Source organism: Thermobia domestica, chromosome 16 (assembly GCF_964235325.1).
Source record: "Thermobia domestica chromosome 16, izTheDome1.hap1.1, whole genome shotgun sequence".
NCBI classification, from domain to species: domain Eukaryota; kingdom Metazoa; phylum Arthropoda; class Insecta; order Zygentoma; family Lepismatidae; genus Thermobia; species Thermobia domestica.
In genome coordinates, this window is record NC_137469.1 from 104,597,597 (window position 1) to 104,614,754 (window position 17,158).

Below are 17,158 nucleotides of genomic sequence, written 5' to 3' on the forward strand. Positions count from 1 at the left end.
AAGTGCATTTTACCTTTCAGAGACTTCTCTTCAGAATCTATTTTTATGATAGATTACAGTTTAAATACTTCTAACCTTTTAAAACACACACAAATTATGAGGTTAAAATAAATACAGTGATGTGAGAACACGATCTCTAGTTTTCCTTCATATATGTATTTTAGAGTGCATTTACTTTATACGAAATAATACGAGCCTCACTTTTCTATACGTTTCCACTGTATAGAAAAATATCGTTTTTAAGGATTTTCTTCTTCCAGTAATTAGCCTTAGAGTGTATCACAAGATGCTTATCTTCATGTTTCGGTGTCTGTGATATTTGTGACCTATGAACATCAACAGATGTTACTGGACAATATTTATAGAGAGGAGCAAGTTTAATATCTATATTTTGTGGCAAGTAGGAATTTAACCCTTGAAGTTACGGTATTTTTCCATGGCTTCAATTGTTTTGTAGTCGGAGTTTCTGGCTATAACATCTGTCAATTTCTTTTTACAGAGCACCCGGAACTGATTAGAGCTTGTGCCGAACTTCATCAACTAGAGCTAACCATTCACTGAGCAGCATTCCTCGTTAAATAAAAAATTTAAAAAAAAAACTGAAATCTTTGTTTTACGTCCCACGATTATGCCGGTTAGGAGACGGTGATTGTGAGAAATGAATGAAATGGTGGAATGAAGAATGTGGGAGGAAACGGGAGAACCCCGAGAAAACCCACGAGTACGGTGTTTGTCCACCACAAAGTCTACACGGCGCGAGCTGGGATCGAACCAAGGACCCCAAGCACCGGAGGTGAACGCTCTACCACTGAGCCACCGCGACCCCAGCATTCCTCGTGTCTCTTGCTTCTGAATTGATGTCGACATGGTATTACAATGTATTTATCATTATTAGATTTATCTTAACGTCTTGGCATTTGTAAGCGGCTCTACTCTTCTGATCGGTTGCTAACATTATTAGTCCTTTATACCACTCATTCTACCTGCCATGCAAAAAATCGTTCATTTGCATCGACATGTAAATGCATTGAAGATCAAAGTAACCTTCATATATAATACATCTGCTATAAGTATACATCTGAAATAAAAACGTATAAAATATGTTGAATATGCGCTTAAGCGCTAATATATGCTCCAACCCAGGGATTTTCAAACTTTTTGCAGTTGAGGTTCCCCTCAACCACCAAAATCTGAACGCGCTCCCCTGTCACCAACATAAATGCAAGTGTCCATAAAAGAAAGACTATCACTAAGATAAACTATGCTTCATTTATTAATCACTAATGGAAATATCTCATTAATACAGGTGATCTACATTGTACACACTGACTACACCTTTTAACCCTTTTGAATTATGATGGCACAACACCTGTGCCATGGTGTCGACCTTCGGAATTTGCTTTATAAGTCTCTAGTAAAGCTTTTTAGACCGGGTTTTTTTACATTCATTCAAATATGGAAGCATCATAGAACATATTTTATGGGCATTTTGCAGCCTCGCGTGCTCTGTCTGGGGACTGTGACGTCATAAACGTGGACGATGGGCTTAAAAAAGGGTATATTTGAGTTTTTTTCAAAAAATCCCAGACATTACTATTTACTCTAGAATCATGGTTTGTATCTCGTTGGTTTCGTTATGAGACAGGCTTTCGAAATGTACCACTCAAATTTCCCTATCGTGTACCAGAAGCGGGAAAATCTCGTCCAAAATGGAAAAAAGGGATTTTTAAAGAAAAAACTTCCCTTTTCCCCATTTTTCTCTTCACAGGTACACGATACCATTTGAAAGGCTGCCTTACGCTGAAGAAAATGAGGTATGACTCATTTTGCTAGAGTCAACAGGCGTGTGTCAAAAAATTTCGATTTCATTTTTTGCATTTTTTACACATTTTTTAGTCAATTACTCTAGTAAAGTATCTACAGTATTATCACTATTTATTCTAAAGTCATGATACGTACCTAGTTTTCTTTGGCATGAAACAGTCTTTCAAACGGAACCACTCGCATGACTCTAGCATGTATCAGGAGCGTCATTTCAGATTTTGCTTGTGGGGGGCAAGAACCCCTTGATATAAGTAAAATTTCGCGTTTTCACTGATTTACTATTATTATATTGATAAAATCTATATACATCTCAAACTCAGGGGAGAAAATGCCCCTCCCTGCCCCCCTAAATGACGCCCCTGGCATGTACCATAGTGGAGAGAATTCGAAAAAAAATAGAAATTGACAAAAATTTCCCTTTTTCGCGAATTTTCTCCACTATGGTATATGCTAGAGACATGTGAGTGATACTGTTTGAAAGCCTGGTTTTGGTCAAACAAAACGGTGTATCAATCATGTCTCTACGATAATTAGGGATGAGTCAGGAAATTTTTATACAAAAATGAGTTATCCATTGCTCACATAGGGGAAGCTGATACTGTTTGCACATGGGGCAATATTTTTTTCCTCTCTTATTTTTCAAGATATAACATTGAAACTTCGTACAGTTATTACACATAGTATGTAGTATGTTTGAGATTTTTGGGGGCTCTGTGGGTTGACACAGGAGCCGGCCAGAAAGGCCCAAAATAGGGGAAAAGGGATTTTTGACAAAAATTTCCCTTTTTCGCGAATTTTCTCCATTATGGTACATGCTAGAGACATGCGAGTGGTACCGTTTGAAAAACTGGTTCATGGCAAAGAAAACGAGGTACTATTCATGTTCCAACAATGAACAGTCTTGATGATGATGATCAGGGTGCGAATTACCGGGGGGGGGATGAGGGGGATTTCCCCCTCAATCACATTTTGTTCCCCCCCCCCCCAAAGAAGCCAGCTGAAGTATCTCCACCGGGGATGCTCGCTTTTCCCCTCAAACTATGCTTAGTATAACTCCAAATGTCACTGATTTTTGTTATTTCTTGTAAATTTAATCTTCTAGCTGTATTTCGAAATGATCGATGTAAACTGTTCAGTTTTGGTCATTTCTACTTACCACCTAATTACCCACTATTTTCAACGTTGTTTAGTAGAACTATATTATTATGACTACGGTTGTTACTTGCAACTGTACCTTCGTACCCTTCAGTTCGTCATCGTTTGTGAATTTGAATGTACTAATTGCGTATAACAAAGCCACATATAGATTTATAAATGTTCTTAGCGGTTGGCCAAGAAGAAGTAAACAGATAGCTTCTACCATACTTGGCGAAGTTCGGATATGTCATATTCATCCTCTATATTTGTATCGATTATCATCTTATTTTAATTTTTGTTATTCTATAACATGTTATTTCATTTTCCAGTGTACTCTTTGTTAGCACATGGTCTTCATTCCCTAGTAGGTTGTGTGTATGCAACTCAAAAGTTGCATTTAATTTGTGATAATTAGCATAGTAATCACTGCTTTTACAGTTTACGGAAATGAACCTTTGAAACTGTACTCAAAATCTGAGATGTAGATACTCTCTCGTAAGTATATGTTAACGTACACGCTGCGGGATACGCTCCTAGTGAGCGGACATGTTAATGAAGGTGATTTTTAGGTGAATAAGCGAATAATTCAAGAATTGTTTCAGCATTTGTTAATACAACTGGTTCTCCGTGTCATTGTCCGTGTTTGTATAAGCATTTCAACTGGAGCGGGTTTTTTAAAAGTTAACTCTTCATTTTTCCATCTTTTCGCTGTACAGTTTGCTGTCCACGCAATTAATGTTGTCTGAAAAACTTCAGTGTAATGTTTTACTTTATTTGAATAACGTAGCCCACAGTGAATCAACTCATCTTCAACCTAACAGTAAAGTAATTTTTAAGTGTTGACTTTCTGTGCCCATCACGGAATCGATATTTGGAGAAAAAAAGTCGTGATGAGCACAGCTTTAGCGGGAAGTAGAAGCAGAAGCTCGAAATTTGAATTGAGATATTTCAAATAGTTGGCCTTCGATTTGACCTTGATGTGAGAAATCGGGACCAGCAACAATCCATTTCTTATTTGATAGGCTAATATCTAGATTTTCTTCTAAAAAAAAAAAAAATGTCCGGTTTAACTGATAATTTTAGTGGTTTTTACAAGACTGAAGTAGGTTTCTTTTCGCAACCTGTATGTCTTAATGCAAAGTGGAAGCTTTCAATATGAGTGGAAAAATTAACATATGCTTGTGATCGTGGCTATCGCTCGAGCCGAATTATTAACTAAATAAACCTTAGAGAGCTACGGGGACAAGAGTGAGTACAACATTAAAACACGTTCAGAAAAGTTTAGTGGGGTGTGTGTATGTCAGACAATATATATGTGCATAGTTATTGTCAGTAGATTTATTAAATTAATAAATCTCTTGTTTATTACAGATGTCACACACACACGCACACACACACACACACACACACACACACACATATATATATATATATATATGGGGGTAAGGCATTTATTGTCTCATTTTGAAATTTGAACCTTCAGACTATGTCCTTTGGCCTAATTTTATCCCCCCAATATAGATTATCTAATTCGCACACTGATGATGATGATGATGATAGTATAGAAATTCACTAAAAAGGTATTATCAAGGGAAAATATTAAATCGGCTCTAGCATCAAAACTATTCATCCCAGGGCCACTCTTTGTATCTCATTCTCTTCACCATAAAGCAAAGTTTCTTTTAGTAGCATTCGCATGATCATATCCTATACCAAAGGGGAGATATTCGCGATAGAAAAGGGTTTTTAAAAATCCCTTTTTCCTAATTTGAGCGGAAATTTCCCGCATTTGGTACACTTTAGGGAAATTTTACGAATGCAGTTGGAAATACTGCTTTACTAGAAACAAAACGTGGTATATCCTGACCAGGATAGCAGTGCGGTTTTGGAAGGATGGCGCTGCTGTTGTGTTTACATCAGTTTCTTGGCAATCGCGGTGGGACAGGGGAGCGGAGAGTTTCACTCTGCAGTGTATCCAACGGCTTTTAAAAGTTTCAGTTTGGATGTTATGCATAGCTTAATCTCTTTCCGCTTTAAGGCCAACATACACTAGCGTATTTTCAGCGCGCATTTTCGGTCCGTAAAATGATGTCGTAAATTTCGGTCCGTAAGTTGGCCCATACACCTAGCGTAAAAATAGGAGCGTAAAAGAAGAAGAAAAAGAAGCGGTCAGTTTTCGCTCTTCCTCTTGCCTGTTGTTTGAACACATGATCGTTTTCCAGTTTACTCAAGTTCTTTGAACAAGATGGATCTATCTGAAGCCATGGTTTTAAGTGCAGGTGCTATAAACATTGTGTTGTTAAGTAAAAGAATAAAAAGAAAGCATAGAAGAAACAGACTGGGAGCCACGCCGAAGAGGATTAAAAATTCACATTTATCTATATTACGTCCAAACAGCTCAATCTATTTGGCCTATGTTTGGTACAATCTTAGATCATTGTACTTAGTGATCTGAGATCACTAAATATTTATATAAATCGTACTTCGAAGGAGGAGGACACAGGACAGGGAAAAAGTTATATTCAATTTTTTACGATGTAAATTGCAAACATTTAAATTTCTAAACAGACACAATGATGATTTAATACAATCTGAACGAGCTTGCAGTGTGATTTCCTCTTACCTTCCGAAATAAGCCTATTGTTTGGAACTGCAGTTTACAAAGAATAAGGGAGTAAAGGAGTGTTACGATAGTTGAATAATTGATTGATTTGTTGTTGTTGTTGTTGTTGTTATACAATGTTTTAGACTGTTGACTTTGGTCGTTAAAAAGTGGGCTACTGAATGATAAATTCAATTTAAAGAAAATATGATTTATTAATGGTTGCAGCTTTCGTTTTTTCTTTCTTTCTTTCTTACAAAATTAACGAAGAATATAGTAGTAACAAATAGAATAAATGATCCCCTCACGGGATACCAATTTTTACTACCTTATCCTCAGCTCAAAAATAGGCCAGAAAGGAAAAACAAGATTTATACAACTATCTCCAGCCCCATTCTTTAGAAATAGTTTGATCCTTGTTACCTCGGCTTTTGTAAGTTGAAGGGATCCTCCCCGCTGCTTCCACCTTCCTTTTTTATTTCAAAGTTTATCTTGCCATTTAGTTTTTATCTAGTTGTTAAAAATCATTTAAATATTTATTTATTGAAAGGTTGCATGTTAGCGGACTTAGGTAATTTCATCACCGGTAATTTTGTCACCAAAATATTAGCATGTAGGTTATTTTGTCACCGGAAATTTCGACATAGTAATTTCGTCACTTGTAATTTTGTCACCAAAATATTAGCATGCAGAAAATTTTGTCATGGTCATTTTTTCATTTTTTTGAACTAAGTAGAGACAAAGTAAACGACCGAAACAACTGACCTTATCTTAATCAAAGCTGGAAAACAATTCAGTTGGTGTTCGACTCTGGAAAGTCAAAGTTTTGGATACTCGAAGCAAGAACAAACAGCAGTAAAATAACATAATGTCAGTTTCAGTAAATGTTAAAAGCACAGGCAAAAGGGGCCAGTAATGGATTTATTTATCACTATTTACAAATATTAAGTTTTGGCAATATTAAAATTTCAGAACAGAAAATTAGCAAATAAAATATAACTTGTATTAATGCAATAAATGGTTTACATGTTCATTTTCTGTAACATTATAGGAAACAAAAAGCAAAAATTTTTTCAAACATTTAGTTCCAGTGTTATACGTTAAGCACAAAGACTAGAGCCGTTTCTGAAAAATTTGAAACACTCTTCTAGTTTGCTGTTTGGGTGGTTGCCTCACAGCATCTTGATGAAGCACAGCTGAAATCGTTGCTTCAACTTGTTGAATTTCATGAATAAGCTTCCAAATAGTTGCGTGGGACATTCCTACTAGATGAAACTTCTAGTTCCACAATTCACAAATATTATTTATCCTAGAATTGCTATTAAAGGTAGCTTGGTGAACATTCCAATTGTCTGGGACATATAGACGGGGCACATTATGCAAACAAATATTCCCAGACCGAGCTTTAACACGGCGATACGTGTTTGACACGTAAGTGCTATCAACATAGTCCAGAAGTTCCAGCTCTTCCTCCGAAGTCACTTGTATTAATCGATGCACATCTGCTATTGAAAGAAATGCAAATCTGTTTATTTTCTCGCAAAATAGACGAAACTTTTCATTGCTCTTGTACCATTCTAAAAGAGTCCAAGCCCTTGGACCTTCCTCCATGTTGACTGAGTCAGGTGAAAAAAGTAACGCTATAAACGAGTTGAATCTCCAAAAGTTGCATTTACAGCCAGCATTTACGCTATATCAAAATCCATTACCATAGTTACAGGTCCGGATATTCACTAAATTCACTTCACTGATGCATCACCGCACGAAACAGTTCTTCATATGAATTTTATCTTGGTCTACATTAGGGCATATACCTAGTAAAGGAAGTCTCACCTCAAGTAACATACTTTTTTTTTTTTGGAGCCATTGAAAAGTTGGCGTTCACCATCCATGTTTCACTTTTTAATAGCTTCATAAGGCTATATTTATAGGAAACATCCAGAAATATTTATACGTTTTTCTTCCTTTATAGAAAATTGTTCTCTTCACATATATCCAATAACAATTTGCCAATGTTTACTCAGAGTTGAAATATAATTCTTTTAATAGCTCCTTAAAAAAAGTCACTCTTTTCAAATGACTGTTAACTTGGAAGGTCCAACATTTTGGGCTCAGAGAACGGCACTAGAACGATGAAAATTTTCGTCTATTCTGCGGGGAAATTAACAGATTGGCTTATCTTCCCATATTTGTTTGCTCTTTTCTGTTCTGAAATTTTGATATTCGCGAAATTTAATATTTCTAAATAGTGAATAATGAACCCATTAGTGCCCCATGTTGCCTGTGCTTTTAACATTTGCTCAAGCAGACATTATTTTCTTCTACTGGTGCTTGTTCTTGCGTCGAGCACCAAAAACTTCAATTTTGCAGAGTTCAACACCAACTGAATAGTTTTCTAAATTTTATTAAAATAACGTAAGCTGTTTGATCGTTTGCTTTGTCTCTATTTAATTCAACAAAAGTGATGAAATAACCGTGACAAAATTTCCATATGACAATATCTCTGTGATAGAATTACTGGAAACTTTTATCTCTTGTCTCAAATACGATATCTAAAATATGTAACTCTTTATTTAATAATAATAATCAATTTTGATTATGCTGCATAATTTTGCTTCAGTCGAAGATTAAAGAAAATAATTTCAAAAACGTTTTCGAGTTCATTCATTGTACTTGTATTATGTTCTAAAAGACACTGGTGATGAAAATATCGTGACATTATTTTCGGTGACGAAATTACCTATATGGTAATATTTTGGTGACAAAATTACCGCCCCCCGGTGTTAGCATGCGGGGTCAGGTTAAATTCAGTTCTACTCTGGTTTTCGTTTATTGCCAGTTTATCACTGTTTATTTTCATGTTTTCTTTAAATGTAGTCTTTAGTAATTTACTGTATTAAAAAATGTTTTAAACACTTAATGACTTTTTTCTTCGTTCTTGCTGTCGGGTATGTGACATGAGGGTAAAATCCACCCGAACGTGAGGGTTTCCACATACAAATCAATTGAGGAGTAGTAAGGGCGAACTCAACATCGGATAATTTTCTTTAAATTCGAGTGATAAGTTTCTAAACTTAATACTTTTATCAGATTTCCAAGGAAAGGTTTTCGAATTTTCTTCCTATCCCCCAAAATAAAGGAAGTTCACTGATAGATGAAAATAAAAAGACAAACGCGATTTTATCGAAAATGACTCTAACGATTCTGCTCGTACATCAATATTTCATTACCACTTTTATTATCTGGTATAAGTTATTTCTGTGGTAAAAATACAGAAAGGTTAATTTACTTTTGCCTGTGAGTTTTTTCGAGATATTTTCTCAAACACGAGTCAGTTAATTTTGTTCGTAATTGATGAATAAATGGTTTATTAATAACCAGACAATATGACATAACTAATTTTTCCTGAAAAGATCCACAACGGGTAGTTTACTCTTGAGGGAGATTTTTTTTTCGAATTTCTGAAAAACGCCTTAGGTGATAGTTCATATTTCATAAATAAATGTTTAATTAATAGTCTGAAATATGGAAACATCCACACGAAACAGTCTTGAAGATGAGTTTCTACTATGTTCAATATGTAATGTCTATAAAAAATATACACTATTAAGAAGCAGATTGCGTCAATTATGTCAATTCTCCTAATAATGATGCATATACTACTTACGAACATAGTAAAACGATTGAGTTGTTCGTGAAATAAATTATTTAAATGACTTAGTGATCACTAGACCGTGTTGTTCTAGCGGGTACGCGAAAATTGATCTGACTTAGCAACTGTTCATATGATATGTGGCAATTTACAATTTTTTGCAAAAATATTAGGTCAGAAAGTTTGTTTCTCACTAGGGGAGGTTTGATATTGAGGGACTTTAAAACGTTATTTTTTGGAAGTGTTCGGAGGTGAGGTACTCGGTAGGATACAATGTCTAAACAGAAATTAATTACGGAATTTAATTTTTTAAATGAGTAGGGCAGGCCATAGACCAGATAGGAGAACAATGCACAATAGTGGGAGCAACATATGATTTATAGATAATTTTCAATTCGGCAAGAATTGGTCAAATGCTATTGACAGTCATACTTTAAAAAAAATATATATCACAACAGAGGGCTACAGCGGCTCAGTGGTAAAGCACTTATCTCTGGTGCGTGGGGTCCCTGGTTCAATCCCCGTACAAATGAGTTTGTGTGGGCAACATCATGTCCGTAGGTTTTCTCAGGGTGCTCTCGTTTCCTCCTACATTTCATTCCACCAATTCTCTCATCATCATTCACTTGCCTTAATTATTGTATCCTTTAGTCTTCAGGGCATAATCGTGGGAAGTTAAACTCAAAGATTTCATTTCAGTATCACAACATGGGTAACTCTGAAGATGTGACTTCATCTTTATATGCGCCTTTACCTGTGTGGAAAAAAAAAAACTAATGTCCAAATATTAAATTAAGTCTTAAATTCCTAGTCGAAAGGCATGAGGTTCGATAAGTTTAGCGAGCCTATATGAGAAGTAGAACCCGAACCGCATGAGCTCCCGCCTAGAATCGAACAGGGCGCCCCGCACCGAGGACGAGTACGCTGACTATATAGCCAGGGAGGAGCTCTCATAATTTGCAAATTCAGATTAGGAAGTATTGGATTTAAATACCTTTTTCTCTGTGCACTCAAAATTAATTATGAATTTTAATTAGGAAATAATGTCTCGTTTTGTGCAATAGGAAATATTAGTTTAGCCGAAATCGTATCTTGTATGGAAAAGCTGAAACTAGATTGGAATGATGATTTCTGGTGAGTCTACCAGCAAACCTCAGCAACGATTCACGAGGACAACACAAGAACAGGTTTTCTCTTCTGAAAACAATAAGACCAGACCAGGGAGAAGGCCGTGGAAAGGGCAAGAGACCACCTGCTGCTCGAAAACCCTTTCATCTGAGCCGTTTTTACGCGCCGTATTTACGCTCGAAGTTAAAAGCAGCCAGACTTTTCCAGCGTATAAAAATTCGGTACGTAAACGTACGCCAGGTCCCATACACTAACGTATTGACAGCTGCTAACAAGACTAGCGCATGAAATTTTATGGCTACGGCTGAAAAATACGTCAGTGTATGGCTGGTATTATAAAGAACGCCGTAAGTTATGTGGTTGTAGTAAATCATTCTTGCAGTAATGCAGATGTATTGTGAATAGTGATATATGAATGGAAATTACCAATTTAAGAACAACACAGCACAATTGACAATTCAGTGAGCTTCTACCGTGTATTAAGCTGATTGTATAAAAATTGATTACGCTTTATTCGATGCCATTATAAAACAGGAGCAACCTGTAAAACGCTGCTCGCTAGCTTGTTCGCAAGTTAATATGGAGGGTGTATTCTTGTTGTAGTAGTTTTTTTGCTTGTTACTTAAGATGTTCTGCAAGTAACTTCAATAACTTTTGAAACTGATTGTCTTAACTTGAGCCAGGGGCGGATCCAGACTGAATGTTTGGGGGGGAGGTCGTTCGAAGTCAAATCAAGGTAAGAGTGTATTGCAAATAAAAGTAAAACAACTTTAGAAAAGGAGAAGTTCTAGAACAGAAATGGCCATCTGCGATTTCGAAGGTGGATTTTTTTTTTTTTTTTTTTTTTAGCAAGAACGCCAATGTAAGTAATTTCTTGCAATTTAATGCTTTATTTGACTTCTGCAACGTAAAACAAAAAAAAGTAAGGCCTACCTATTTTAGGTTTTATTTTACATTTATAATACAAAGGTGAAAATTCTTAGGTTTTATTTTTAAAATAAAAAATACCCTATCCTGGGGGGGGGGCAATCGTCCCGATCACCCCGCCCCCTGGATCTGCCCCTGACTTGAGCATATGCGTGAAGTTGTTTATTACGAACAGGACAAAAAGAACTGCGATAGATTGATTACAAGTAATCCGGTTAGAAACACTGCTGCTTGCATTTTAGTTCCAAATTCGGCCGCCCGCACTCCTTCGCTGGTCAGGTAATATGAACGATGATCCTACGATAAATAGTCTTGACGCAATAGATGATTGAGTGAAAGTCTACAAAATACCTCAAAAAAGCCATACTTTAAAAGGGTTAATGCTATTAGGCGGTGTTAATAATTATAAATCGTGGTAAGTCAGATATTTATGGTAAAATTGAAAAATACGAGCAGAGAGAGAATTTAAATAATAAAACCCGGCACATTTAAATATAGAATAAAATCAACGGGATGTATGATCTTGTTTTAAGTCACACAATTAATTAAATCTCGACGCATATTTTGAAATGGCAAGGCATACGGCGGTTTTGACCAATGAAAATAAAACAAATAAGACTATTTGTAAATGGCAGTAGTGCTTTAGGAAAGATTAAAACTCAGGAATCGTCCCAAAAATAATAACTGAAAATTAAGAGAAAGAAAAATTCAGTAATATAGCGTCGTGCGAAATTCCAGACATTTAAGAAGACTATTCTACAGAGATGAAGATGATCATTAGTGGCCATGGGCGGCGATTCGGGGGGGCAAGAGGGGGCAGTTGCCCCCCCACTTTTTTGAAGTGACCACTTAACTCTTTTAAATTATATTATCTATTGTTCTGTGATAGACTAGAATCTTCATTATTCGATTTAAAAAGTACCAAAAAAGCTTTTTACTTCTGCTTTTTCTTAAGCCTGGAGGCATTGTAGAACACGTTAAATATTCTTTCACGCCTTTCTGCTTCGAGATGTAGTGTGATGACGTCATAACTTAAAAAAAATTGTTATGACCTTTTTTATTACTTATTACAGGGCTTACTTTTGCACCTAGAAGATTGAAATTTTGCACACACATTTAGTGCGCCCCTTAATATTTTCCACATTCTTTCCGATTTCTGCGGTAAAACAGGGGGTCCAGAGGGGCAAAAAGGTAAAAAAAAAAAGTTATCTTTTTAACAAAGATCCCTTTTTTCGCGATTTTCCCTTCTCAGATACATTATGGACACATGTGAATGGTACCGTTTGAAAGGCTGTTCTGTTCTGAAAAGAATGATGTACGAACCATGATCCTAGTATAAAGAGGGATGTCCCAGGGAATTTTTACCTGAGATGCATTTTTATACGAGAATCTGGAGTATTGTAGACATATTATTTTTGGCGGGCTTACTTTTGCACCTCGAAGATTGAAATTTTGCACACACATTAGTACACCCTTTAGGGTTTTTCAGATTTGTTTCAGATCTCTGCGTTAAGACAGGGGGTACAGAGAGGCAAAAAAGTACAAACAATGAATATGTTTTAAACAAATAATCCATTCTTTCATGATTTTCCCACCTAAGGTACAAGATGGAGACATGTGAGTGGTACCGTTTGAAAGTATGATCTATTCTGAAGGGAATGATGTACGAACAATGATCCTAGGATAAATAGGGATGTCTCAGGAAAATTTTATATTACATCTGTGTCATCTGGGGCATTGTGGGAATGTTTTTAGCTCATTGGTAAACATTTTCCCGCACTTAGTTTTCAAGATAGAAGCTTAAAATTTTTTATACACATTTAGTACACCCCTTCAAATTTTTCACTTGATGTTGAGAGCTGCGCGTTAACATAGTGGGTCCAGAGGGATCAAAGTTTGAGAAAAATCAGAAAAAATTCATATTTCCCTCAAAATTTCCCGCCTTAGGAACATGATAGGAAAACGTAAATGGAACCGTTTGAAAGATTGTTCTATTCTGAAGAGAATGAAATACTGACCATGATCCTAGGACAAATAGGGATGATGCTGTAGCTGATTGACTGAAATTCAATAATTTACCTTTAAAAAGCCATAATTTAAAATGGTTAATGTATATAGTTTAATTTGGAAATGTAAAGTTTTTGCACATATTACTGGTTTATAGAAAAAATGGTACCATATAATATTTGTCGTTGCGTAAGTGGGTATTGGTTATTTGTCTTCCCGTGGAGTTAAGACAGCTACAGGAATTGCGTTTTAATTGAAATTCAAAGGAATTAATATTACAATTGCGTAGTAGCATATGCTTGTAGTATTTACTGTCTTTCATTTTCTAAAAGTAATGACATGCATTTAATGGCAAGTGTGGAATTAAAAATGTAAGTTGTTTATTAATCCTAAGTTTCAATATAACTTCTACAAAACAAGCCTCATTATTCATTTGTACGATTAATATTATCCTTTCTATTTATTTGTTTTGCAAATATGTTATTAAATAATCTGATCACACAATTTTCCAGACAGAATTTTATGATATTCATGAGTAAGGAATCAAGGGTTTGTACCTAATGTGCGTTGCTCTTGTCAATTTATTTAATTAAATATGAAACACGATATACGGTATTTTAACTGAAAAAGACAGTATCCTATTAGTTATACAACATTTCATCAAACAAAGTGTTAGAAACAACCAGAAAAACTAACATTGATATACAAATATTCAGATCACATCTTGCCCCCCCACTTTTAACGTCCAATCGCCGCCACTGTTAGTGGCCATCTAACAACCATTATACATGTTTAAGCCAAAGGTGAAAGGGTCATCCCTGATCGTATGTGAAACACAGGCTTAGTCCACTACGTATTACTAAACAAGAAGGCTTAAGTATACTTGTTGCATTATAAATATGTTCCCTTGTAGGATCTTTTTTAAAAGTCCTCGCGCCTCCCCTGACAAACTTCGGCGCCTCCCTAAGGAGGCGTGCCGCACAGTTTGAAAACCCCTGCTCTAACCTTTGAAATATGCATTTATATGCACTATAAAACTTCAAATTTGAGATGAAGAATTGTTGTTAGGAACCCCTATCAAGTTTAACAGAGACGCATATAACCAGTAGTGTTATTCTAATTCTTCAACAACCGTTTCTGGAAAGAGAGAGAGAGAGAAAGAAAGAGAGAAAGTAGATGGAAAGATATAACTCTTAGGAAATAAAGCATACAAGGTAGACAAAAACTTTTTTTTTTTTTTTTTTTTGGGAACCGCAAGTGACAGGTAGCGACCTACCAAACATCCCAATACAGGGTGGTGTGACAAAATTAGGTAGCATTGCTAATATCTTGAAAACAATTTATCCAACTTAAGTGGTTGTAAAAAGTACTGAAAAGACCTTAATTCAGTGATATATCGACAATTGTTGGTAATAATATGTCTGCGTTCCAAATATAAATAACCCTCACCACTATACTCTTGTGATCTCTCATCCTTGATATCTAAGCATTTGAGATTAAGAAATAAATTCTTACACCTTATTCTGAGAGATCATTGGTCGGATTCAGAGTCGTTCTGACGTTTGACTAGCGCCATACTAAAGAGTTCGACTAACATGTTTTATGCAGTAGTCAGGCTCTTAGTATGATGCTAATCACACGCCAAAGTGACTATGAATACGGCCCCATATGTTTAACCCGGTAGCAACAATAATTTCTAAAAACGAAGATAGTTAAATTAAAATTTACTGTTACTGTGCATAACTAGGTAAAATTTACTGTTATATCTGGATATAACAAACTGTTCTGAAAACTCGAAATATTTTAACAACCCGTTCTAGCGTACCGGCTGAATAGCACCACTGCATATAACCAAACAAAACATGTATTTGCATTAAAATCCGATGTCTAGTTGGGCGGCAGCTCATGTGGTTCGGATTCCACGTTAATCAGTAGGTCCCGTCTCATATAGCCTCGCTACTGAAAGGGACGTTAAACTGAAAATCAACTCAACTCAACCGACGTCTAGTTGATTAGTCTATATTAAAGGAAGTGCCAACCACATTAGTTTTATTCATTTGCTTTTTACTTCCACTTTTTTAAAGGAAAAAATAGAAACACACGCAACCAACAATGGTTGCAAATTATGCTACATTGTAGCCTACAGACACACACAAACTATTACCATTGTATTGGTTTATTTCTGAAAAACAAAGAAAATTTAAGCATTTATATTGGTCAATCAGTCAATGCGAGAATTTTCTTGGATTTTCACGTTTTATTGTAATTTTTTCCCATTTTGCTAAATTTACCTACAAAATTTCCCTAGAGTACGGAATTTTCCCTCAAACTAAGAACACTGCGCAATACAGGGTTGCAAACAGACAGTTACCGTTTAGTACTAGATAAGAGATGCTAAAATCACTAAAAATCATTGAACGACTATATAAATACCGGGTGCATCAAAACTCAGGTACTGTAGCCCCGCTCCGTTAGGAATAAAAATACGAAAAAATGGATAGAGGAAAGTTGTTGGAAGGGGTGATTTTCAATCTAAAGTGGTGGAATTTTTTTCAATAGCATTAGCCATTTAGCCTCCACGACGGTAAGGCACATGTTAAATGAGATTCCGTTCCAACAGTCTGCGGAACTGGAGAAGTTACGATTTCATTTTTCATAATCCAAACAGCAAGTGAAACTCGAAAAATTTTACCATTTTAAATCGAAAAACAACTATTTCCAACAACTTTTTTCTTTTTAGATTTTTCGTATCTTTTGCTCATAACGGAATGGGTGTGGCTCCAGACTTTTGATACATTCGGTATATAGATAGTGGCGGGCGTAATAAATCCTGCTTGATCAAGATATGGGAAAGTAAGCATGTATTATTCAAGTTTTGCCATTTTTTTTACCTTACTTAATAAGTTTTCGACCAATGTGTGCCCCTAAGAACATTGTGCCCCATGATCCGGGCCTACTGGTAAATCCGGCCTTGCTAATCCTTATAGCTTGGCCAAGTTACAATGGAAGTTGTTACAGTTCCAAGAAAGTAATGGAAGAACCATCGCCTATGTTGTTCGAATTTACTGGGAAACAAGTTAAGACTGCGCCTGTGTGCGTGACAAAGCATAAATGTGTCGGATAATTATTTCTCCACTTGGTTCAGAAAACTACCCTCTCACCCTAAGCAATTCTCAATCCCACTCCTCTCATGTCAGCTGATAGAAGTAGGTAGCGGACTAAAGATAGTCGCTGATTACTTATAGTCATTCCGCAAAAGGAATTTCATTTAGTCCAGAGGAGGAAAAAACTGAAACTTTCTGTATTCATTTTGAACTACAATATACTTCAATATACTTCTTTCTGCTGTTTGAAGAGCCATTTCCTCATCAACTGTCTACATCAGAAATAACATGCCAAAAATCTTAAGAATATGCACATTTACACGAAGTATGCACCAAATCATTAGCTTAATAGTAAAATCACTAAATGTAGTACCAAATCACTAAAAGTGGCAATTATGATACAGTATGAACCAAGGATGTTGTAAAATAGCTATTTTATAACATCCTTGGTATGAACAACACACGATGATTAGTTTTTATTTTAACAGACCGTATGTGATAATCGAAATTTCGTAAATTTCTGACATTTTGAGCATTTTATGCTGTCTTTGCTTATAATACATAATAATATGCTTATATCAACCAAATTCAGCATTCAGACTCCCTCCCCATTTTAGCTACTCGACTTCAAAATCAACTAAAGTGTAATTAAAATGGTTATCAATTTCTTACCACGCTTGCCTTCTTCAAATGTAGTCCTCAATGGAAGGCCAAATTTAGAGGAAAATTTCCCCAAAGTGGTCCAGGATATGTCGATTTTAGGAGATAGCTCGCGAG

General features: G+C 35.8%; 1 protein-coding gene across 1 annotated transcript in view; it reads right to left on the reverse strand.

Moving 5' to 3' along the window:
* The window catches only part of LOC145673307 (cystathionine gamma-lyase-like), a 183,845-nt gene that overhangs the window by 41,498 nt on the left and 125,189 nt on the right, over window positions 1-17,158 (reverse strand). The window lies entirely within an intron of this gene.